The sequence below is a fragment of the Balaenoptera musculus genome, chromosome 3 (assembly GCF_009873245.2).
Source record: "Balaenoptera musculus isolate JJ_BM4_2016_0621 chromosome 3, mBalMus1.pri.v3, whole genome shotgun sequence".
NCBI classification, from domain to species: domain Eukaryota; kingdom Metazoa; phylum Chordata; class Mammalia; order Artiodactyla; family Balaenopteridae; genus Balaenoptera; species Balaenoptera musculus.
Genome location: NC_045787.1, coordinates 152,530,557 through 152,554,879, shown reverse-complemented (window position 1 = coordinate 152,554,879; position 24,323 = coordinate 152,530,557). Strand labels below are relative to the sequence as shown.

The 24,323-nt window shown below is 42.2% G+C and overlaps 1 protein-coding gene across 1 annotated transcript in view; it reads left to right on the top strand.

Moving 5' to 3' along the window:
- Window positions 1–24,323, top strand: part of MAML1 (mastermind like transcriptional coactivator 1) — a 47,966-nt gene that overhangs the window by 1,522 nt on the left and 22,121 nt on the right. The window lies entirely within an intron of this gene.

The window sequence follows — 24,323 nt, the reverse complement described above, 5'->3', positions numbered from 1 at the left end:
GCTTGGGCTGCTGGACCTGTCATTGCTTACTGTTATCAAGTCTTATATAGTCAAGTCTTCTCATCCTCACTTTTCTTGTCTGTAAACCGAGGATGTGTTTGGTTTCCTCTAGGATTTTTATAAGACTCAAAAGAAATGAGTGTCGATGTGAAAAATATTTCATAAATGGAAAGGCTGCCTGCAGGACCCTCCCCCATCACCTTTCAGAATCCTGACATCCTTCAGGTCTATCTCATCTTCCACTTTAAAACCAGTTTCCACCCTACCCCACAGCAGTTAGAATCTCCTTTGTCAAAACGTTTAGGAAATGTATTGTCTATGCTACTTATTTTAAGCACGTTGTCACATACTAGTTTAGGACATGTCTTGCAAACAGACTGTAAGCCCTGGGAGACAGGGAGGAGTGCAGCTCACAGTCAAAGGAAAGACTTTTAAGAGTTATGGGGGTGGGCTTCCCTGGTGGCGCAGTGGTTAAGAATCCGCCTGCCAATGCAGGGGACACGGGTTGGAGCACTGGTCCGGGAAGATCCCACATGCCGCGGAGCAGCTAAGCCCGTGTGCCACAACTACTGAGCCTGAGCTCTAGAGCCTGCGAGCCACAACTACTGAGCCCACGTGCCACAACTACTGAAGCCTGTGCACCTAGAGCCCGTGCTCCGCAACAAGAGAAGCCACCACAATGAGAAGCCCGCACACTGCAACTAGAGAAAGCCCACGCGCAGCAACAAGACCCAACACAGCCAGAAATTAATTAATTAATTAATTATTTTTAAAAAAGAGTTGTCGGTGGTAATTCCGTGTAAGTAAATAGTGAAAGCTCATAAAAATCTCAATTTTACACACACATAGTTACCTTGAACACCCCCTAGAATGTATATTAGTAGTGATTCAATTTGTTTAAAGAGACTAAGAATTTAGATCCCCTATGATATTTTTAGTCCTAAACTACTAGAGAGAAATTGGACGTGCTGTTTGAAGAGAAATTAATTCTGAGTGTGTTAGAACTTGAGTCTGGCCTGTCAGTCATTCTTTTGGGTGATTAGGTGTGCCATGTTATGTTGATGTCTTATCACATTAAACCTTGACCCATGGATTTCATGAGTTAAACTTTAGAATGGAATTGCTCTTCAGCCTCCTTACTAGGAAGAGGGACCCTTTTCACTTCAGTCTCCAAGTGACTCTAGGTGAGCTCTTTGGCCTTGGAGTGGGGTTTTAGGAATGGAAGATCAGTGTCACTAAGAACACAGTGGCTTGTTCAGTTTTAGTGGCTCCTTCAGTTCAGAGAGGGGGAGAGTCCTTGCCTTGGTAGGATTTTGGCTTGGAGAGAGAGCACAGCTTTGCCAGAGAAATGGAGGGGAGAACGTGCCTCTTAGTCATTGTTATTTTTGACAATTCTGTGTATGTATATGATCTAATTAATATTCCTTACATAAGGAATATTATTCCTATTTTTTTCCAAATGTCCTGTAGTACTCTTAGGCAGTCATTTCATAGCAAAGTTACCATCGGTAAACCATTTGTACAAGTGAAAAGGAATCAAGTCAAATTATAGTAGAGTACACCTTCTGCTTATGTTTTTCCCCTTCTTAGGATATTCCACCACAACAAAACCTTGACCACTATCTTCCTACTGTAGATACTGTGAGAGATGGATCAGAAACAGTGCTTCAGACTTTTTCCTACTCTAATTGTCAAGGAATTACCTCATTAGGTTTTCTTCATACTGTGTGTGCTCATTAAAAACCAAATAGTAGTTTTCTAATGACAGGATTGACTTTTTTAAAAATTTATTTATTTAATTTATTTATTTTTGGCTGCGTTGGGTCTTCATTGCTGCATGGGGGCTTTCTCTAGTTGCGGCGAGTGGGAGCTACTCTTCATTGTGGTGCGCGGGCTTCTCGTTGCGGTGGCTTCTCTTGTTGCGGAGCACGGGGTCTAGGCATGCGGGCTTCAGTAGTTGTGACACGTGGGCTCAGTAGTTGTGGCACACAGGCTTAGTTGCTCCGCGGCATGTGGGATCTTCCTGGACCAGGGATCGAACCCATGTCCCCTGCATTGGCAGGCGGATTCTTAACCACTGTGCCACCAGGGAAGTCCAGATTGGCTTCTTTGTATTAAGGATGCCAGATAATAGAGAATTATCCACTCACTTTATACATTCATTCTGTCATGAAAATAGTCTTCTATAATAGCTTGAACATTTTCTTTTAGTAAAATTTTTTTTTTTAATATTTATTTATTTTGGCTGCGCCGGGTCTTAGTTGCAGCACACGGGATCCTCGCCATGACACGTGGACTTCTTAGTTGCAGCATGCATGTGGGGTCTAGTTCCCTGACCAGGGCTCGAACCCGGGCCCCCCTGAATTGGGAGTGCAGAGCCTCAGCCACTGGACCACCAGGGAAATCCCTCTTTTAGTAAAATGTTGTAAAGGTTTATGCCACATCCCCTTATCCACCATTGTCACACTTTTGCTGCTTACTCCTTATGTCATTGCGATAGTCTACCAAGAAATTTGACGGTTGCATGCCAACCATTCATGGAAGTTGCCTTTCCTGCTTAGTTTAGGCATGCAGTATTTCTCTCTCTCTCTTTTTTTTTTTTCTTTTTCTTTTTATCCTTTTAATAAATCTTTCACAGGACAGAAAAATTTAATTTTGATAAAATCCAGTTTATAATCATTTATTTTATGAATTGTGTTTTGGTGTTATGTTTAAGAACTCTTTTTATACATTTGTAGATTCAAAATGTTCATATTTTATCGAGAATTTTTTGCATTTAAGTTAATGAAAAATGTTAATCTGTAATTTCCTTCCTTTCTCTCTTCTTTCCTCTTTTTCTTTCTTCTCTCTCTTTTTAACTTTTATCTGTACATAACTACACAAATAGTACAAAGAACATCTGCATACCCTCCTCTTAGATTCTACCCATTGTCATCATCATGCCCCATTTGCTTTATCATTTGCATACATACCTCTTTCTGTCCTCTCTTTCTCCCTAAAACTTTGGTTCTCTGAACCGCCTGTGAGAGCACTGCACACATGGCTCTCTACTCCAGACACCCCAGTGTGTACCTTCTAAGAGTTAAGAAAGATGTGCGAAATTTTAATGATTTTGTAGACCGAACTTGTGTAGGAATTATGTAAATAACAAATTATTTTCAGGGAGTAGATATTCTGAACATAAAACAGACATTGTTCTATAATCATGTGGGATAATTTTAGAGAAAAGATGACTAATGTGGCTTTAGGATCCCATTTCTTCCTGTAACATTTGCGACCTTGTCATAGTACCATCTTTCCTTTTTTATCTTCAGTATCCCCTTTCCCACTGGGTCCTTCCCTGTAGCTTGAAACAGGAGCACATATTCTCCTTTCTTTTGTCTTTTCTCACCCTCAAAATAGTATTCTATCTCCTTCCTTCCCTTTGCGCTTTCCACTGCACTTCCCATTTACTCATTGCCCCATTGTAATCTGCCTTCTACCTCTTCTACTTTTCCGAAGCTGCCCCCTTAAAGGACACCAAAGATGGAATTACCAAATTCAGTGGCTTCTTAGTCATCATTCTTTTTGACTTCCTCCTTCCTAAAACTCTTCTCTTAGCTTCTACTCTCTTCTGATTTTCTTTCCAGCTTTCTGACTTTTTTTCTGTCTCCTTCCTGCTTTCCCTTATTAATTCATGCAACAAATATTTGAGTGCCTACTATGGGCCAGAGCACATTTTAGTTGCTAGGGATACAGCAGTGAACAAGACAGATTGAAACTCTGCTCTCATGGAGAGAGATCAATAATTTTTTAAATTAATTTTAAGTTATAATAAATGCTAAGAAAAAATTTAGAGTTATGTGATACTGAGTGATTTGTAGCAGCAGCTTTAGATATGGTAGTAGCAGCTCTGTCTTAATTTGGCCTGAATGACAGGAGGTTATGAATCAGCTGAAAGTTTCAGAAAAGAACATTCCAGTTAGAGAGAACCACCAGCACAAAGTCTCTGAGGCAGGAACCTTCTGAGCTTGTATGAAGAACAGAAAGGAGGTCAGTGTGGCCAGAGCAGCAGGTATGCAGCTGCTATGAGTAAGCAAGGATCAGATCAGGTGCAGTGAGAAGCAATAGCAGAATTTTAAGCAAAAACATTACATGATCTAACATTTTTTAAAGGCCATTCTGGTGCTAGATGGAGGATGTCTGGGATTGGTCTGGGCAAGAGTGGATGCAGTTAAAGCTTTTGCAATGTCTAAGCTGGGGCTAGTGGTAGTAGTGCAGATGGACAGGAGGAGATGGATTCTGGACAGCTTCTGAAGGCAGAGGTGACAGAGGTTGCTGATGGACTAAATGGATTGGATGGGGGCAAACGGGAGGAGTTGAAGGGAATTCCAGTTTTTTTGGCTTGAGAAACTTTCTTTGCACACTTTTTAAACATTCATGGTCCCCAACCAACTATATTCTCTACTTTTTTCACTCAGTTTTCTTTTCCTGGGTTAATGTCATTGATTTTTTTTTTTTAATATTTATTTATTTGGCTGCGTCGGGTCTTAGTTGTGGCACGTGGGATATTCGTTGCGGCATGCGGGATCTTTCATTGTGGTGCTTGGGTTCTTCGTTGCAGTGCGCAGGCTTCTCTCTAGTTGTGGTGTGCGGACTCCAGGGCGCCCAAGCTCAGTAGTTGTGGCACGTGGGCTCTCTAGCTGTGGCTTGCGGGCTTAGTTGCCCCGCAGCATATGGGATCTTAGTTCCCCGATCAGTGATCGAACCCGCATCCCCTGCATTGGAAGGTGGATTCTTAACCGCTGGACCACCAGGGAAGTCCCTGTCATTGATTCTTTCATGGCTTCGTCTATCATCTATAATAATGAGATTCTCCAGATATCTCTACCAAGGTTCAGATCCAGCTGTCTACCGGACATTTCCACTTTGATTTCCCACATGTCCAAAAGGGACTCTCCCTTTTTCTTGCCAGTCTTGTTTGTTCAGAGTATTTTCCCTAGTCCAGTCATTCAAAGTAGAAACTTGGGAATTATCCACTCCTTTTCTTCATTTCCTGTTTTTTTGGTTTTTGTGGGTTTTTTTTTTTTTTTTTTTTTTTGGCCACGCTCTGCAACGGAATCTTAGTTCCCCGACCAGGGATTGAACCAGTGCCCTCTGCATTGGGAGAGCAGAGTCTTAAACACTTGGACTGCCAGGGAAGTCTCTATTTCTGTCTTTAAGTTGGTTATTTGTTCAACCAACATTGAGCTCCTGCTGGGAGCCAGAAATTGTGGTGGTGCCAGACCTGTGTGTCATGCAGTCTGTTGGGGAGTAGATGGTAAACAGTTCATTGCAAAGCCCTGTCGAGGGCTGAAAAGCCTGTGGGAATACTAGGAAAGGGATGCCCCTTGGGTGAAGTTTGGAAAGCTTTAAAGACTTGACTTTTAAAATGGGTCTTAATATTTTGCCAGATGTTTTCCCAAAGGGTGTTACATGAAACGCTAATTTCATGGGCTGTTATAAGAGTTCTAGAGTTGAGCAAATTTGGGTGACACTGGGATAAACAGATTTAAAGTTTCCTTTATTTAGGACATTTCCAAACATTTAATAGGCTAATATGCATGTGGACTTGAGCTCTTATCAGGGGGCATCTAATAGGATTTTGATTCCTTTGGAAAACTAAGCAAAAGCACAAAATTATGACAGTGAGTAAATCTTTGAATTTAAGGCTTAAAGTGCCAAAGAGGCTGGAAGATAAAACTGGAAAGGTAGGCGTCATATCACGAAAAGCTTTGTGTTTGATACTGGGTGTTTGGACTAAATAATTTTGAAACATTGTGAACCCTGCCTCACATATTTTTATGTTGACATTTTGAACTTTTCATTCTAAGTTTTTAAGCTTATGAAAAATTATAATGCATTTGTTGTTAATCAATTGTATATTAAATTACTGTAACTCAGTTTATTAAGTGAAATATATGAAATAAGAAACTTATGTAACACATAAGTGCTACATATGTTTAATGTGAATCAACTATTTTAAAAAGAGAAAAGAAAAAGGGCAAAATGCTCTTTATAGTTGCAGAGGATATAACTTCCAGAGAATTATAAATATTAACATTTAAAAATAAAATGGTTATCATTTTTTAAAATGTTGCCAGTGGAATCTGAATACCTTAGTGATATGCTTTCGTCAACCATTTAAAGAATGCTTTTCTTTAACAGAAATTTTATTTATTTATTTTAAGAAGGTTTATTTATTTATTTTTTAATTAATTAATTTATTGTACTGCTCATGGGCTTTTCTCTAGTTGTGGCAAGCGGGGACTACTCTTTGTTGCGGTGCGTGGGCTTCTCATTGCGGTGGCTTCTCTTGTTGCAGAGCACTGGCTGTAGGCGCGTGGGCTCAGTAGTTGTGGCGCGTGGGCTCAGTAGTTGTGGCTCGCGGGCTCTAGAGTGCAGGCTCAGTAGTTGTGGCACACGGGCTTAGTTGCTCCATGGCATGTGGGATCTTCCCAGACCAGGGCTCGAACCCGTGTCCCCTGCATTGGCAGGCGGTTTCTTAACCACTGCGCCACCAGGGAAGTCCCTATTTTTAAAATTTATTATTTTTGGCTGCGTTGGGTCTTCGTTGCTGCGCGTGAGGGCTTTCTCTAGTTGCAGCGAGCGGGGGCTACTCTTCGTTGTGGTGCGCAGGCTTCTCATTGCAGTGGCTTCTCTTGTTGCGGAGCATGGGCTCTAGGCTTGCAGGCTTCACTAGTTGTGGCACGCGGGCTCAGTAGTTGTGGCACACAGGCTTAGTTGCTCCGTGGCATGTGGGATCTTCCCGGACCAGGGCTCGAACTCATGTCCCCTGCATTGGCAAGCAGATTCTTAACCATTGTGCCGCCAGGGAAGTCCTAACAGAAATGTTAAATCATTCCTTTTTCTTGGAATTTGCATTTCTTTTTTTTTTTTTTTAATTATTTATTTATTTTTGGCTGTGTTGGGTCTTCGTTGCTACGCGCGGGCTTTCTCTAGTTGCAGTGAGCGGGGGCTACTCTTCATTGCGGTGCGCGGGCTTCTCGTTGCAGTGGCTTCTCTTGTTGCAGAGCGCGGGGTCTAGGCACGTGGGCTTCAGTAGTTGTGGCACACGGGCTCAGTAGTTGTGGCTTGCAGGCTCTAGATCGCAGGCTCAGTAGTTGTGGCACATGGGCTTAGTTGCTCCGCGGCATGTGGGATCTTCCCGGAGCAGGGCTTGAACCCGTGTCCCCTGCATTGGCAGGCGGATCCTTAACCACTCTGCCACCAGGGAAGTCCCGGAACTTGCATTTCTTTTTCCTTTTCTTTTTTTTTTTTTAATTGGAGTATAGTTGATTTACAATGCTATGCTAGTTTCAGGCACACAGCAAAGTGATTCAGCCATACACACATATATATCCTTTTTCAGATTCTTTTCTCTTATAGGTTATTACTATACAGTAAATTCCCTTTTTGCTCTTTTTAAAGTTGATTTATGGGGAATTCCCTGGCAGTCCAGTGGTTGGGACTCCACGCTTTCACTGCTGAGGGCCCGGGTTTGATCCCTGGTCATGGAACTAGGATCCCACAAGCCACATAGCATGGCCAAAAAAAAAGTCGATTTATACAAAAGAATGTATGTAGCATTTATAGGGTTCTGTGTGTTATATATATTTCTTATTTCAGTAAGTGGAATTACAGTAAATTAGTATACAACAAATAACAAACACATTATAAATTTTTATAAATAATTAAGCAAAAAAAGTACAGGTTTATTATACATGCCTCCCTTAATGAGATGGATGAGGCTTTTCCCACCTCAATTTGTTCACATAACTGTGGATGAATATTACTTGTTGACAAAATGACAGTTCTTAATTCTTTTCCTATTTTTTGTTTGTTTTTATACATTTAAGTTCCAGTAATCCTTGTTCACATAAGTATAAAAGAAAGGAAGAAATTTAATTATACAATGTTAATCAAGTTTTTGAAATTTGAGTTGGTATGCCAAAAATCACACAGTGATATGTATCATCAAAATTCATTTACCAATTAGATGACAGCTTGGTTAGGTACAGTTTCAACTTTAATGAAAGCAGAGAATTAGAAACCATTTGACTTATAAAAGGATAATCTAGTCATCAGTCATTCACTTTCTCAGTTACAGAGAAATGAAACACAAAGGCTTTACCAAATCTTTATCAATTGATTGTTGATTATACCTGTTATTCTTTCACTTAGAAGGGCCTTGTTTAACTGAATATACTCAAAATTGGTTGGGAAAATCAAAATACTGTTCATTTCAATACACCTTTGCCAATACAGTATTTTTTGATAAAATATTTTTATCTGCTTTAGATATATTTTCATCGAAACCTTAGAGCTGTGACTGTAGCTTGTTTAATGTATGAAAAATGTCTACCTAATTGGCAAAATCAGTCTTCATTTTCAAGTTAATCAGCTTTCTGTCAGAAAAAGTTTGACTTCATTTTTCAAATACAAATAATACTGTACAACCCCGTGAGTACCATCTCACTTCTGAATTCTAAGGGAGAGTTCAAGAGCATGGAGCCTTGTCATGAGTTTTGTTGCCTGCATCAAATACTGTGCATTGCCTGCATGTATTTTGTTCATATTAAGCATTCTTTTGAAGAGCTATACGTTATTTGGTTAGTTGAGGATGGAAGAATGATGTCTTTAAATGAAAAATATCACCACTCCTGCTGCCCACTCTATGGTAGTCTTAATTCACAGCATCCCAACTCGCAGACCAAACTTTGGCAATTTAAGTGCTCAAGGCCCTTAAGTCAGTGAAGAACTATTGTGCCTAGCAGAGCAACAGAAGAGACTGTGGTATACGGTGAACATTTGGAGCAGCATGTCATTGGGGTGGCATCTGGCACCATGGGAATGAAACCCATGTGCAGCACTCCAAGGTCCCTAAAATACTTTGAATGCAGTTCTTTGAAAATGGCCTTATTTCTCTAGGTGTCTTTACACGTATGCCCTTCCCTAGTGTCATAATGCCTGACACCTGCTCACCATTCAGAACTCTGCTCATGTGCCGTCTCCTCTAGGACCTCTTTCCTAAGTCCCTCCTCTAGCCAGGCTAGGTACTTAAACCTCTGCCAGAACAACCACAGTGAGCTTTAATTAGCATGTTTGCCGCTCTCCATTAGACTGTGAGCAATCTGAGAGCAAGACCAGTAGTTTAGCACCATACCTCCCACATATTTGGCAGTCAGCAAGCATCTGTTAATGATATTAATGTTAATGATATTGTGGAAGGAGCTCTGAATTGGGAGTCAGAAGCTGTATGTTTTTAGGCTGGGATCATTTCAGAGGTGGAGTTGACGGAGGTAAGACAGTAGGCCCTGATTTGTACTGCCATGTTCATTGCAGCCTTGTTCATAATAGCCAAGAGGTGGAAGCAATCTGAGTTTCCATCAACAGATATGAATGGATGAAGAAAATGTGGTGTATACATACAGTGGACTATCATTAAGCCTTAAAAAGGAAGGAAATCTTGTCATATGTTGAAACATGGATGAACCTTGTGGACATTATGCTAAATGAAATAAGTCAATTGAAGAAAGAGAAATACTGCATGATTCCACTTATCTGAGATATCTAAAATAGTGAAACTCTTAGAAACACAAAGTAGAATGGTAATTGCCAGGGGCTGGAGGGAAGGGGAGAGTGGGAGTTGTTCAGTGGACGTAGAGTTTCAGTTTTGCCAGATGAAAAGTTCTAGAGATTTGTTGCACAACAGTGTGCATATACTTAACACTACTGTACTGTACACATAAAAAAGATGGTAACTTTTATGATATGGTTTTTGACCACAAATTATTTCTGAAGTGTAGTTGAATTAGTGTGTTACTTATTGCTGTACTGCACAGTGACTCAGTTGTACATAAATATATACATTCTTTTTCATATTCTTTTCCATTATGGTTTATCACAGGATACTGAATATAGTTCCCAGTGCTGTACAGTAGGACCTTGTTGTTTATCCATTCTATATATATCAGTTTGCATCTGCTAATCCCAAACTCCCCATCTAACTCTCTCCCCCCAACCCCTTGGCAACCACCAATCTATTCCCTATGTTTCTGATTCTACTTCTGTTTCATAGATAGGTTCATTTGTGACCACAATTTTTTAAAAATTAATTACAAGACAAAAACTATGATTTTCCAAACCATATGCCTGGAAAATTTTTAGCAATTATAAGGGCTTGAGTTATTTATTTATTGGCCACACCTTGCTGGCATGCGGGATCTTAGTTCCATGACCAGGGATCGAACCAGTGCCCCCTGCATTGGAAGCACAGAGTCTTAACCACTCGATCACCAGGGAAGTCCCTAATAAGGGCTTCTTAATAAAGGCATATCGGGACATCCCTGGAGGCTCAGTGGTTAAGAATCCGCCTGCCAGTGCAGGGGACACGGGTTTGAGCCCTGGTCCAGGAAGATCCCACATGCTGTGGAGCAACTAAGCCCATGTGCCACAACTACTGAGCCTGAGCTCAAGAGCCCGTGAGCCACAACTACTGAGCACGTGTGCCACAACTACTGAAGCCTGCGCGCCTGGAGCCCGTGCTCCACAACAAGAGAAGCCACCACAATGAGAAGCCTACGCACCACAACGAAGAGTAGCCCCCACTCGCCACAACTAGAGAAAGCCCGTGCGCAGCCATGAAGACCCAACACAGCCAAAAATAAATAAACAAACAAATAAATAAATAAATTTATTTAAAAAAAGATACTCTGTGGCAGAGTGTCATGTATATCAGAATTAGAGCAGTCCCCACTTATCTGCAGTTTTGCTTTCCACTGTTCCAGTTACCTGAGGTCAACCATTGTCCGAAAATATTAAGTGGAAAATTTTAGAAATAATTCGTAAGTTTTAAATTAGGTGCCATTCTGAGTAGTGTGATGAAATCTTGTGCTCTGTCCCCCTGGGGACATGAATCATCCCTTTGTCTAGCACATCTACGCTGTATACCCTACACACCCTTTAGTCACTTAGTAGCCATCTGGGTTATCAGATTGATAGTCACGGTATTTAAGTGCATCTAATTCTCATTTTACTTAATAATGGCCCCAAAACACAGGAGTGGTGATGCCAGAAATTCAGAGATGCCAAAGAGAAAGTGTAAAGTGCTTCCTTTAAGTGAAATGTATAGATTTCAGTACTATCCCCGGTTTCAGGCGTCCACTGGGGGTGCAACCCCATGGATAAGGGGGAACTACTGTACTTGGGGCACTTTTTTTTTTTTTTAATTTATTTATTTATTTTTGCTGTGTTGGGTCTTCGTTTCTGTGCAAGGGCTTTCTCTAGTTGCAGCGAGCGGGGGCCACTCTTCTTCGCGGTGCGCGGGCCTCTCACTATCGCGGCCTCTGTTGTTGCGGAGAACAGGCTCCAGACGCGCAGGCTCAGTAGTTGTGGCTCACGGGCCCAGTCGCTCCGTGGCATGTGGGATCTTCCCAGACCAGGGCTCGAACCCGTGTCCCCTGCATTGGCAGGCAGACTCTCAACAACTGCGCCACCAGGGAAGCCCCTTGGGGCACTTTTTAACTGTATATCTTCTTGCCTACTGATGCCCTCCCTTTTCCACCTCTCCCCTGACTTTCATCCCTATCACTGCTAAAATGAGTCACTGTTATTCATGGGAATATGTCATATCCCTTAGTTGTGTGGAGGTAGGTTAAATGTTTGGTCTCAATTCTTCACTCTTTGGGTTATATTATATATACACCTACACCCTTGCCATAGTTTCAGAGCAGTCAGAGTATACGTCCCCATTCCTTGCTTTGGAGCTTGGACATATGACTTGCTTTGGCCAATGAGATGTTAATGAGAGGGATAAGAGGATATACTGTATTTATGAAACAATAATTTTTTAATTCAGAAAACAAAATCTTGGAAATATTATAAAAATACGAAATATATGTGTGAACTATACATATGAAATATGAGTAATTTTCCCAAAAAGTAAAGAAAAAGAAGACAAAACCGAAAATAGAGAAGAAAATTAGAGGACCAGTGTAGGAGGTTGAACATCTGAAAAATAGAAGTTACTAGCAGAAAGAAATGATTTAAAAAATAATTTGAGGGACTTCCCTGGTTGTCCAGTGGTAAAGAATCCACCTTCCAATGCAGGGGACGTGGATTCCATCCCTGGTCGGGGAACTAAGGTCCCACATTCTGTGGGGCAACTAAGCCTGCACACCACAATATTGAGCTCGCGTGCCTCAACGAGAGAGCCTGAATGCTGCAAACTACAGAGCCCACGTGCTCTGGAGCCCGTGTACCACAACTACAGAGTCCATGTGCCCAGGAGCCTGCACATCACAACTAGAGAGAGAAAACCTGCACACCACAGCTAGAAAGTAACCTGAGCGCCACAACTAGAGAGAAGCCCGAGCCCTGCAATGAAGAGCCTGCGCACCGTAACAAAAGATCCCACATGCTTCAACGAAGATCTCGTGTGCCGCAACTAAGACCTGACGCAGCCAAAAAAATAAGGAAAATAAATAAATTAAATAAATATTTTAAAAATAGTAATAATTTGAGAATTTAAGGGCATGAGTTGCCAGATTAAAAGGGCACACTGTGCCCAGCACTGGGGAAGAAAATAGGCGCACGCCAGTTATAAATTCTGAACATTCAGTTTAAAGAAGAGATACAAACTTCCAGCATGGGGAGAGTAGGGTACTAGGTCATATATCAAGAATCAGAGTATCTTTGGACTTCTTGGCGGCACCATAGGAATCAAGAAGACAACAGTACAATGCTGAAATTCTGAAGTAAAATGATTACCAACCTAGAATTCTATACCTAGGCAAAGTATACAACAAGAATGAGTATAGAATAAAGTCATTTTCAGAAATTAAGGATTTAAAAAATTTTAACTGTCACCCTTTTTAAGAAGCTACTGCAAGAAATACTCCATCAATATTGAAAGAATAAATCAAGAAAGAGTAAGACATTAGATACAGAAAACAGGAGACCCAACAAAAAAAAAAAATGACAAGGGTTCACTTGGAGGAGGATGATAAGTGATACCAGGATGGCTTGTCTTGATCATGTCTCTCCTTTCATGCTTTGCCAAGGACACTCATGCAAGTTTTCAGCTTTTCCGAGAGTGGGAGGTAGGCCATGTTGGGCTCAGAAGCGGAAGTACAGAGCAGCCCACTCTCACTGACCAGACTTCTGCTGCATGTCCAGTGCCTGGTCTACATGCTGCATGTCTTGCCATGCGCCCAACTACGGAGAAACCTGTGTTTCCCAAGACTCACTCATGACCTCGCTTGCAACTTCCTCAGAGAGGACCTTGTCAGCTTCCATAGAAGTGGAAGTCAGACCATGACCCAAGACTGCTCTGCTCACCTCATTCTAGAACCTCTGTCCAGTGAGATCAGTGCTGCCTGCTCCTTGCATGGCTGGTGTTTGCTTGCCCTCCCTTTTCAAGACTAGGTGGTATGTTGTTTGGGGATAGATTAAATGAGGGTGGTAGAACTATTATTAAACGCAATTAACACAAAATCAAGATATTAGATATCTGTGTCAGGGGTTGAAGAGAAGGGATACAGGGGCTTCTAAGGAGAGCTTCTCAGACTTAATGTGCATGTGAATCACTTGGAGACCCTGTTAAAATGCAGATTCAAAGCCAGAGCAGGGGGAGGCTGAGATTCAGCATTTTTTAAACCTTCCAGGTGATGCTAGTTCTGTCCTGGGACCATACTTTGAGTGCCAACGTTCTAAAGTGCTGGTACTGTTGTTTCTTAATTTGAGCAGTTGATGCACAGTGTTCATTTTATTGTTACTCTTGATGTATGCATGTATGTGTGATACCTTTCACAACAAAAAGGTTTTAATTACAAAGGAAAAATATGAGAAGGATGTATTGAGCAAAAATCTTGGAGATGTAAATATGTCAAATCATAAAAGCCTTGCATGCTTTATTATATTAGTCAGTGTTCTCCAGAGAAACAGAACCATTAGGAGACATATACATATGGAGGGGAGGGGAGTATTGATTGGTTTTATTGTAATGAATTGGCTCACACAGTGACAGAGGCTGACAAGTCCCAAGATCTGCAGTCGGCAAGCTGGAGACCCAGGAGAACCAATGCTATAGTTCCATAGTCAGAATGTTGGCATGCTCCACACCCCATGAAGAGCCAGTGTTCCAGTTTGAGTTCACAGGCAGGAAAAAAAAAAAAATGATGTCTCAGCTCAAGGCAATCAGGCAGGAGGAGTTCCTTCTTGCTTAGCCTTTTTATTCTGTTCAGGATCCCACTTGATTGGATCCATCCAAATCAGGAGGGCAACCTGCTTTATTCGGTCTACTGATGCAAGTATTAATTTCATCCAGAAGCACCTTCATAGCCACACCCACAATAATGTTTGACCAAATATCTGGGCACCCCATGGCCCAGTCAGGTTGATGAACAAATGTTAAGAAATTGAATGACTTAGAATTTCTCAACAGCAACACAGGGAGCTAAAAGACAATGGTGCAGTTCCTTCCAAATTCTGAAGAATGATCTCCATACTGGACTTATCTATCCAGACAAAATACAAGTCAAGGGCATGTGTAGAAGGAAGACATCTTCAGACGTATGAAAAATTAATCTACATGCTTTTTCTTAGGAAACTATGGGAGAGTGTGTTTCATAAAACAAAGGAATGAACCAAGAAGGAAGAAGATATGAGATAAGAGGGACCATAGGATGACAGTAGCCAGTCCACACAAGAGCTTGTCAGAGGACTCCTGGACAGACTCCGCCAGAAGATGAAGAGACAATGTCTTATGTGAATGCACATCTCGAGAGACATCTAGAACACTGGCATAGAATCAGGGGTTGACAAATGTATGGAAAACCAAAGATATAAGCAAAAAGAATATAACCTTTTTACACTTTTGTCCTAAACATTTTTATTAGAAAGTCTACAATCTGTGTCATTAATTGGATTCTGTTGTACAGCTTGAGCACACGTGTGCCGTCTGTATAAGTTGTTGTGTGGAGAGTTAAGAATGTGTGTGTTCTGTGTACTGTATGGTACCAGCCTCTAGTATGGCAGTCAGTGAGCCATGTCTGGGAGTTATGAAGCTGCAGGTGGATGTTTGCAGCTCATGTTCCCCAGTGTTCTCTATTGTGCCTTCAAGGATTATTAAGATGTGAGCAGGGGACTTCCCTGGTGGTGCAGTGGTTAAGAATCCGCCTGCCAATGCAGGGGACACGGGTTTGAGCCCTGGTCCGGGAAGATCCCACATGCCGTGGAGCAACTAAGCCCGTGCGCTACAGCTACTGAGCCTGCGCTCTACAGCCAGCGAGCCACAACTACTGAGCCCGCCTGCCACAACTACTGAAGATCACGCACATAGAGCCCATGCTCTGCAACAAGAGAAGCCACCACAAGGAGAAGCCTGCGCTCCACAACGAAGAGTAAGTAGCCCCCGCTTGCCGCAACTAGAGAAAGCCCGCGCACAGCAACGAAGACCCAACGCAGCCAAAAACAAACTAATTAATTAATTTTTAAAAAAAGATGTGAGCAGCTGTCACTCCCATGTTCACTCCACACACACTCTGATACTGCTTCTGAGCTACAATTACTGCTGATCTTCTTCCTCTTTGCTCTCTTTACCCTCTCCAAACCTTAGTTCCCTTCCCTGTGAAATGGTGGTAACACCTGCTTTGCAGAGTTGCTCTGCCTAGCACAGAATAGATGCTTAATAAATGGTAGCTCTTACTGGTTTAGGAGATTCCTTTTTAAATGTTTTTTTTTAACTGTTTTTTTTTAAATAAACTTATTTATTTATTTATTTATGGCTGTGTTGGGTCTTCGTTTCTGTGCGAGGGCTTTCTCTAGTTGGCGGCAAGCGGGGGCCACTCTTCATGGCGGTGCGCGGGCCTCTCACTATCGCGGCCTCTCTTGTTGCGGAGCGCAGGCTCAGTAGTTGTGGCACACGGGCTTAGTTGCTCCGCAGCATGTGGGATCTTCCCAGACCAGGGCTCGAACCCGTGTCCCCTGCATTGTCAGGCAGATTCTCAACCACAGCGCCACCAGGGAAGCCCTAAATGTTTGTTTTTATTTTGTTGTTTTTGATGTCCTGCCTACCTCTTTTCATCAAATCAGGTATGAGCTGGTTTGGCAAACTAGCCAATCCCAACTAACAGACAGAATTTAGGGGTCTGTTTACTGAGCGGTGTTAATGAGTCAGGTCCCGTTCTGGTGCTGAAAAGACAGAGGTGGATGAGGGAGTGACCCTGCCTTTGGAGCTGACAGAGACAGATGCGGGATTGGACTGGACATCACTGTGCTGTGTTACGTGTGCCACATTAGAGGGTAGCACGAAAAGCCAGTGGCAAACTCTGCAGTCGCCTCTGGGAATTGAGGAAGACTTTAAGGTGGGCACTAGGTGCCCTTTACTGTTGAGTGCAGGGGGATGCCCACACAGCTCCCTGTGCTCCTGGCACATCCACTTTTCTGCCTGCTCACCTCCATCCTTATCGCCACACACCCATGACCTCTCCCCACTGCCAGCCTGAGAGTCCATCAGAATAGCACCAGTGAACCTGACCTCTCTGCTGCCACCTGTCATCACTCACTGTGCTCTAGCCACACACGAGCCTGCCAGGGACACTCTTTTCCCAGAGACCCTTGGGCAAAACCCTATCAGCAAACCTCAACAGCTCCGCCTTCAGCATACATTCAGAATTGGCCACATCTCACCACCTCTGCTACTACCACCCCAGTCTAAGCCATTGTTTCTTTTACCTGGATTATTGCCTCCTAATCAGTCTTCCTGTTTGCCCTAATCTTCCTATGATCTGGTCTCTGCCCAGCAGCCAGAATGATCTTGTTCCCCTGCTGGACCCTGCCACAGGTTTTCCATCTCACCTGAGGATAAAACCAACCCTTAACCAGGGCCCACAGACCCTGTGCAGTCTGGTACTCCTGTCCTTCCTGCCTTCTCTTGCTCACTATCCTCCCCCTGTATCCCCTCTGGCACAATCACTTCAGGCTCCCCATCACCACCACCACTAGGCACGCTCCCAACTCGGCCCCTGCATCACTGTTCCCTAGGCCTGGACCCTCTTGCAGAGATGGCACTTCTCACTCATCTCTCACAGATTTTGGCTCAGACTTCTCACACTCAGTGAGGCCTTTACTGAGCACATTTTAAAAATCATAAGCCCCGACAAACTCCCTTTCTGTGCTTTATTTCCTTGGGAGCGCAAGTTGGTAGGAATGTAGGCTCCAGGAGAGCAAGGGATTTGTCTGTTTCCTTCCCTACTATATCCCCAAGGCCCAGACAGTTGCTGGCTTGATGAGCTCTAAGTAGATTTTGGTTGAATACCCTGAATGAGATAATGAGAAGCAGTTTGGGAGAAAGTGAGAGGGGGCAAGGTTGAGGCTTCCCAGCCAGGAAGTCACCCATGCAGAGGCACAAAGGGTCCTGGTATGTTGAAGTTCAGCTTTCCTGACACAGGAGGGCAGGCTGTGACGAGCAGCCTGGTGTGCAGTAAGGAGCCTGCTGCCAGAAGCAGGCAGCAGGTTTAGGGGCGCTCCCTTTTGTCTTAGTGCTGTCCTGAAAACTTAGGTTCACAGCTAATTTCTAGAGCTGCGTTGTCCAGTACTGTAGTCACCAGCCACGGAGGGCTGTTAAGTGCTTGAAGTGTGTCTAGTCCAAATTGAATTGTGCCAAAAGTGTAAAATAGGTACTGGATTTTGAAACTGAGTACCAAAAAAGAATGCAAAATCTTTTTTTAATATTACATTTGAAATGGAATATATTGGGTTAAATAAATTATTAAAATTAGCTTCACCTGTTTATTTTTGATGTGACTACGCCTGGAGGGCTTGTTAAAACTGTTTCCTTGGCCGAACCCCAAGTTTCTCACTCAGTGGGTCTCATTAACCCAAGTTGATGCCTGAGAATTTGCATTTCTAATAGGTTCTCAGGTGATGCTGATGCCACTGGTCTGGGACTACACTTTGAGAACCACTGTGCTAGAACCAAACAGGTTGAAGTTATTTTTTGAGGTGGGGAGGGGAGGAATTTGAAGGGGAAAAGTCTCAGATGAGGCAGGTCCGGAGGGAATAAGAAGGTGCAGCTGAAGGGAGTTAATCTTTGCAAGGAGAGATGTTTCCCTCTCAGAGAAGAGGGAAAGAAGAGAGTTGATAAGTAAAGACATTAAGTTTTGAGGTGAAAAAGAGGTACATTTGAAGGAATCACAGAAGTTGAACTTTGGGAATTGACTCTGAATCAAATATATCTGTGTTCAAATCCTGGTTCAGCACTTACTTTCCATTCACTGTAAGCCCACCCCATAGGTAGTTGTGGAGATTAGGTGAACCAGTACTGCCTCCATTATTGGGCAGAGATCCCACAAAACTGAAGGACAAATACCCACGGGGCTAAAGAACAGTAGAGTGACTGTGAAAGGGAGTGATGGGAAAGGTGGGAGGGTTAATTCTAGAAATGTTCATTGGGTGCTTGTAACTTGCTGAGCATTGGACTTGGTACTGGGGGTGAAAAGGGCAGGGCTCTTGCCCTCCACGGATGGAGGGAGATGCAGAGAAATAGATCAGTGAGTATTTACAGTATGACTCTGGTCATGGAATACAAGTACAAAGGTTTGTTAGAGCACTAAGGGATGGAATAAGGAACTTGACCAGGTTTGGGGTAAGTGGCCAGGGAAAAAATGCTATAGAGGAGTTGATGTTTGAGCTAAATCTTAAAAGATTAGTAGGAGGTCGCCAGGCCAGAGATATAGTCTCAGTCCTGAAAGGAGTTCATTTAAGTCTAGGCTTCAAGGGAACAGCAGAGGATTGAGCAGAGTTTATTGAGGTCAGATCAAACAGGCCTGTACATGCCAGGTTAAGGAATTGGAACTTCATGTGTAAGTGATGGGGAAGTAAGTAATTTTAAATGGTTCAAATATGTGTGATTTTTAGAGATCATGTTGAAAGCATTATAAAGAGTGGGTTAGAACAGAGTGAGAATAGATCAGCATGAAGTTACTTCAGTAATCTAGGTTAAAAAAATAATAATAATGAAGAGTTGAACTAAGATGGAGGTGGTGTGGAGGGATCTTAATGGAGAGCGATTAAAAAGGTAGAATCAGCAGAAATCAATGCCTGATCATCCAAGAGGTCAAGGATTGAGCCATGCACCGAGTCAGGGAGAAAGGGGAAGGAACGGATTTGGGGAGGAAGGAAAAGAGCTGAGTTTGGAGGATATCCTGTCTGATATCCACTTAGAGATTACCAGTTTACAGTTGTCTAGAGCACAGGACAGAGGACTGGGCCCAATGGTGATGATTTGGGAAACGTTCACTTAGTAAATATTTGAGTGCGTGCCTGTGCCAGGTTGTCAGGCCGTGGATGGGGTTGCCTGGTGAGGTGGCAGCAGTGAAGAGGGACGAATGCCCTGCAGGTGTCATCACTGAAGGAGCAGGCATGAGAAGGAGCAGCCTGCAAAGAGTGGCCTTGGAAGCAGGAGCAGGTCCAGTGTGGTTGCATGGGCCTTAAGGGAGGAAGACGTTTGGAGACGGTCAGAGCTCAGTGCCTGAAAAAGGTCAAGTAGATACAGTTTGAAACGAGTTCCTTGGATTTAAGAACCAGGAGATCACCTTGGTGAGTATGACAAAGTAGAGACTGCTCTTTGAAGAAGCTCTGAAGCGAAGGAAGAGGATTAGCTGAACGGTAAGAACGTTAGCTGCTCAATAAGTGGTAGTGATGCGCCTCACAGCCCCTCCTCCCCACCCCCTGGAAGTGGTTCTTCTTACCACCGCCACCCCTTATTTTTTAGATGAGGAGCCAGAGCTTCTGTAGATGTTTAGCAATTTCTCTGTGAGCACACAGCAGTTAAGCAACTGAACCAGGATTCAAACCCAGCCTAGCTGTGCTCTTAACACTGTGCTAAATGGTATGGAGAGTAGGATGGAGGTTAAAAGATGGGAGGTACTGAGCATGTGTCAGTGCTCAGGGGAGGAAGGAACTGGTAAAGAGGGAGATGAATGGGAAATAGAGAAAAAGGTGGTAATTGAATGAGCAAGAACCTTGAGGAGGCCAAATGGGGTAGAGAACCCAAGTGGAGGAGGGCTTGGCTTCGGAAGGGCATAGCATTGCTTTTATATACACAGTCCCTAATTAAGTCAGAATTTCCCCATAAACAGGAAGATCATGGTGTTTATGCTTTAGGTAGTTGTTATGATACATTTTTCATATTCATATTCCTATGCCTGATTGCATTCATAGAGTAACAGAATTCCAGAGGATTTCAGAGAGATCTAATCTAATCAATAAGTAATTATCTGCTGTTCTTTAAGTGAGCTCATGTATCATTCCAAAATAACCCTCCTTTAACCCTCTCTGGCTACCAACTGGTCCCCTCCACTTTTTAAAAACAAATTTATGAGATACAATTTACATACCATAAATTTCACCCATTTAAAGTGTACAATTCAATCATTTTTAGTATATTCAGAGTTGTGTGACCATCAGCACAATTAATTTTAGAACATTTTATCACCCCAGAAAGAAACCTGTACATCCCTTATCCTATCAATCCCCCCACTCCCTTCCTTTCCAGCCCTAGGCAGCCACTAGTCTACTTTGTCTCTATATCTCCCTTTTTTTAAAATAAATGTATTTGTTTTATTTATTTATTTTTGTCTGTGTTGGGTCTTTGTTGCTGCCCACGGGCTTTGTCTAATTGCGGCAATTGGGGGCTACTCTTTGTTGTGGTGCGCAGGCTTCTCACTGTGGTGGCTTCTCTTGTTGCGGAGCACAGGCTGTAGGCGCGCTGGCTTCAGTAGTTGCAGCACGCGGGCTCAGTAGTTGTGGCTCGCGGGCTTAGTTGCTACACGGCATATGGGATCTTCCCGGACCAGGGCTCGGACCCGTGTACCGTGCATTGGCAGGCGGATTCTCAACCACTGCGCCACCAGGGAAGTCCTCTATATCTCCCTTTTTAAACTAAACTTGGAAGAGAACAATCCGTATTCTCTCTACTTACTCACGTCTCAAGTCGAGGATTTTTACTCCAGTCATTCTTCTGGAACTGTTCTGGGCAACAAAATCGGTGAACTTTTCGGATACATTTAACCCATCACTCTCCCTTGTCTTCAGTATGGGCTCTTCATCTGCCCCTTGGCTGGCTTCTCACTCTTTCTGAGTGAATGGATCTGCTCTTGGTTTTAGCTTCATGTGTTGCTGATGACCGTCTTTCAATGGAACTCATAGTCAATATTATTCACTGCCTCATGGACATTACCTGGATGGTCCAGTCATTTCTTCGTGGCTGAAACTGAACAAACCCCCCCTCCCCCCAAAAACCCTGCTTTTCCTTTGTTCTCTATCTTGCCCATGTATGCAGACTAGATAGAAACTCCTTTCTCCCTCACCCTCAATATGAAATAGGTTTCTAGTATCTGCTGACTTTTCTTCCATCCTAAATTTGAAATCATTTCTTTTTTCCCATACCCATGGTCAGATCCTCATCTCTTTCATGAACTATTTCTGCAATAACCTACTTGTTTACTCTGGCTTGTAGCCTCCCTCCCTGAAATCCGTTCACCACACAGTCATTATAGAGAGCTTATAAAAAGACAAATCTGACCTCATCTGCTAAGGTCCTATTAAAATGACATGCAACACATCACCTATAAGTATTTATGCCCCACCCACCCCCCAATCTGAATCTGATCAAGCTTCTAACTGCCAGTTTATAGAAAATACAGAGGATAGAACTTGTAAAGGGCACCGTGGGGCCACAGTCAGCCAACTATGGAAGTGGAAAATTTTACAGGACAAGTGACTAAGCATCTTGGACAAATAAATGACAAAGGGAAGAAAGGGAGAGAGAACTGTTACATTTTGAAAGTCTTAAGAGCATGTCAACCAAGTGCAACGTGTTGGATACTGATTTGAATAAACCAACTGTAGCAACAATTTTTTTTTTTTTAACATTCAGTAATGGTGTTATGGTTATCTTTTTTTTTGTCTCTAACTTTTCATTGGAGAATTTAATTCATTTACATTTATATAATCACTGACATTTAAAATTATTTCTGTTCTTTCAGTACTTGTTGGTTTATTGTCTCCTTTCTTTGATTCTTCCTTTTTTTCTTTCCTACTTTTGGATAGATTGATAGTGTTTTCTGTGATCCCTTTTGTTCTATTGCTGGTTCTAAAGCTAAAAACCATATTTCTATTTTTTTGGTAGTTAACCATAAATTTTAAGGTAAGTACTTAACCATAATTTTTTTCTAACATACTTTATTTTTCACAAGTCTGTGGAATGGGTATTATTAGTCCCTGCATATAAATGAAAGAAGTGAGTTTCAAAAGGTAAAGCATATTGCCCAAGATCGTATAGCTTGTTAGTGACCGAGGTGGATTTTAAATGAGGTCTATATTATTTGAAAGCCTGTATTTTTAAAAAATCTAACACCATGCTGCTTACAAGTGATTAAGGTTCAGTTAACTAGAATCATCCTTGTGTGGACCATATTTTTTTGAAACATCAGGCAGTCCAGATCTTCCATTAATTTTGCTGTGCAACCTTCAGCAACATACATTCTCTCTCCAAGTCTTAATATCCCTAGCTGTAAAGTGGCTTGATTATCCCTAATAACGTTTTTATTTTTATTAATTTTTTAAGATTTTTATTATTTATTTATTTTACTTACTTACTTTTGGCTGTGTTGCGTCTTAGTTGTGGCACACGGGATCTTTCGTTGTGGTGTGTGGGCCTCTCTCTAGTTGTGGTGTGTGGGTTTTTTTTCCTCTTCTCTAGTTGTGACGCACAGGCTCCAGGGTGCGTGGGCTCTGTAGTTGTGGCACGCGGGTTCCAGAGTGTGTGGGCTCTGTAGTTGGCAGCACGGGGGCTCTAGTTGAGGTGTGGGAGCTCAGTAGTTGCGGCGTGTGGGCTTAGTTTCCCCAAGACATGTGGGATCTTAGTTCTCTGACCAGGGATCAAACCCACGTCCCCTGCATTGGAAGGCGGATTCTTTACCACTGCACCACCAGGGAAGTCCCAACATTTTTTAGATCATATTTTTAAAGTGCTTGGAGAGTTCTTTGGTGATTGTCTTTTAAAAAGCTTTTATATTTTAGCAATACATGCTGAAGTATTTAAGGAGAAATGGTGTGATTCCTAGGTTAGCCCAGGGAGCATGGGTAGGGTGTGAATAAGACAAGATGGGCTATGTGTTGTTTCAGCTGGACAATGGATACATGGGGGTCATTGTACTTTCTTTCTACTGTAGTGTATGTTTGAAATTTTCCATAATTTATTATGCTTAATTTTGTTTTATTTGTTTTGTTTGCAAAAGATATTGATGAGACAGGGAAATGTGAGCACTGATGGGATATAGGATAATAATAAAGAATTAAAATTTTTAAATTGTGGTAAAATACATATAACATAAAAATTTACCATCTTAACCATTTTTAAGTGTACAATTCAGTGGCATGAGGTATGTTCACATTGTCTACAACCACACCGCCATCCATCCTCTTCAGAACTCTTTTATCTTGCAAAACTGAAAACACTATACCCATTAAACAATAAGTCCCCGTTTTCTCCTCTCTCCAACCTCTGGTAACCACCATTCTACTTTCTGTCTTTAATGAATTTGCTTCAGATATCTCATATGAGTAGAATCATATAGTATTTGTCCTTTTGTGGCTGGCTTATTTCACTTAACAGTGTCCTCAGGTTTCATCCATGTTATAGCATGTATCCAAGTTTCCTTCCTTTTTAAGGCTTCTGTGAGTATACCACATTTTGTTTATCCGTTCATCCATTGATGGACCCTTGGGCTGCTTCTACCTTTTGGCTATTGTGGATAACGCTACTATGAACATGGATGTACAAATCCTTGGTTTCAGTTCTTTTGGAAATGGAATTCTTTTAGAAATTAAATTGCTGGCTAATACAGTAAGTCTTTTTTTTTTTTTTTTGAGGAACCACCATACTGTTTTCATAGTGGCTGCACCATTTTACATTCCCACCAGTAGTGCACAAGGGTTCCAGTTTCTCTGTATCCTTGCCAACACTTGTTACTTTCTGGCTTTTTGATGGTAGCCATCCTAATGGGTTTGAGGTGGTGATGATAAAGAATTATTAATGTTGTAGGTGTGATAATGACATCGTGTTGTTATACACATGCATATATGTTTAAGAGTTCTTACTTTTTAGAGATATATAGTGAAGTATTTGTGGATTAAATGATGTTATGCCTAGGATTTGTTTTTTAAATTATCCAGTTTTTGGGGGGGTGGGTGGGGAAGATAAGGAGATAGAAATGAAACAAAATGCCCAAATACTA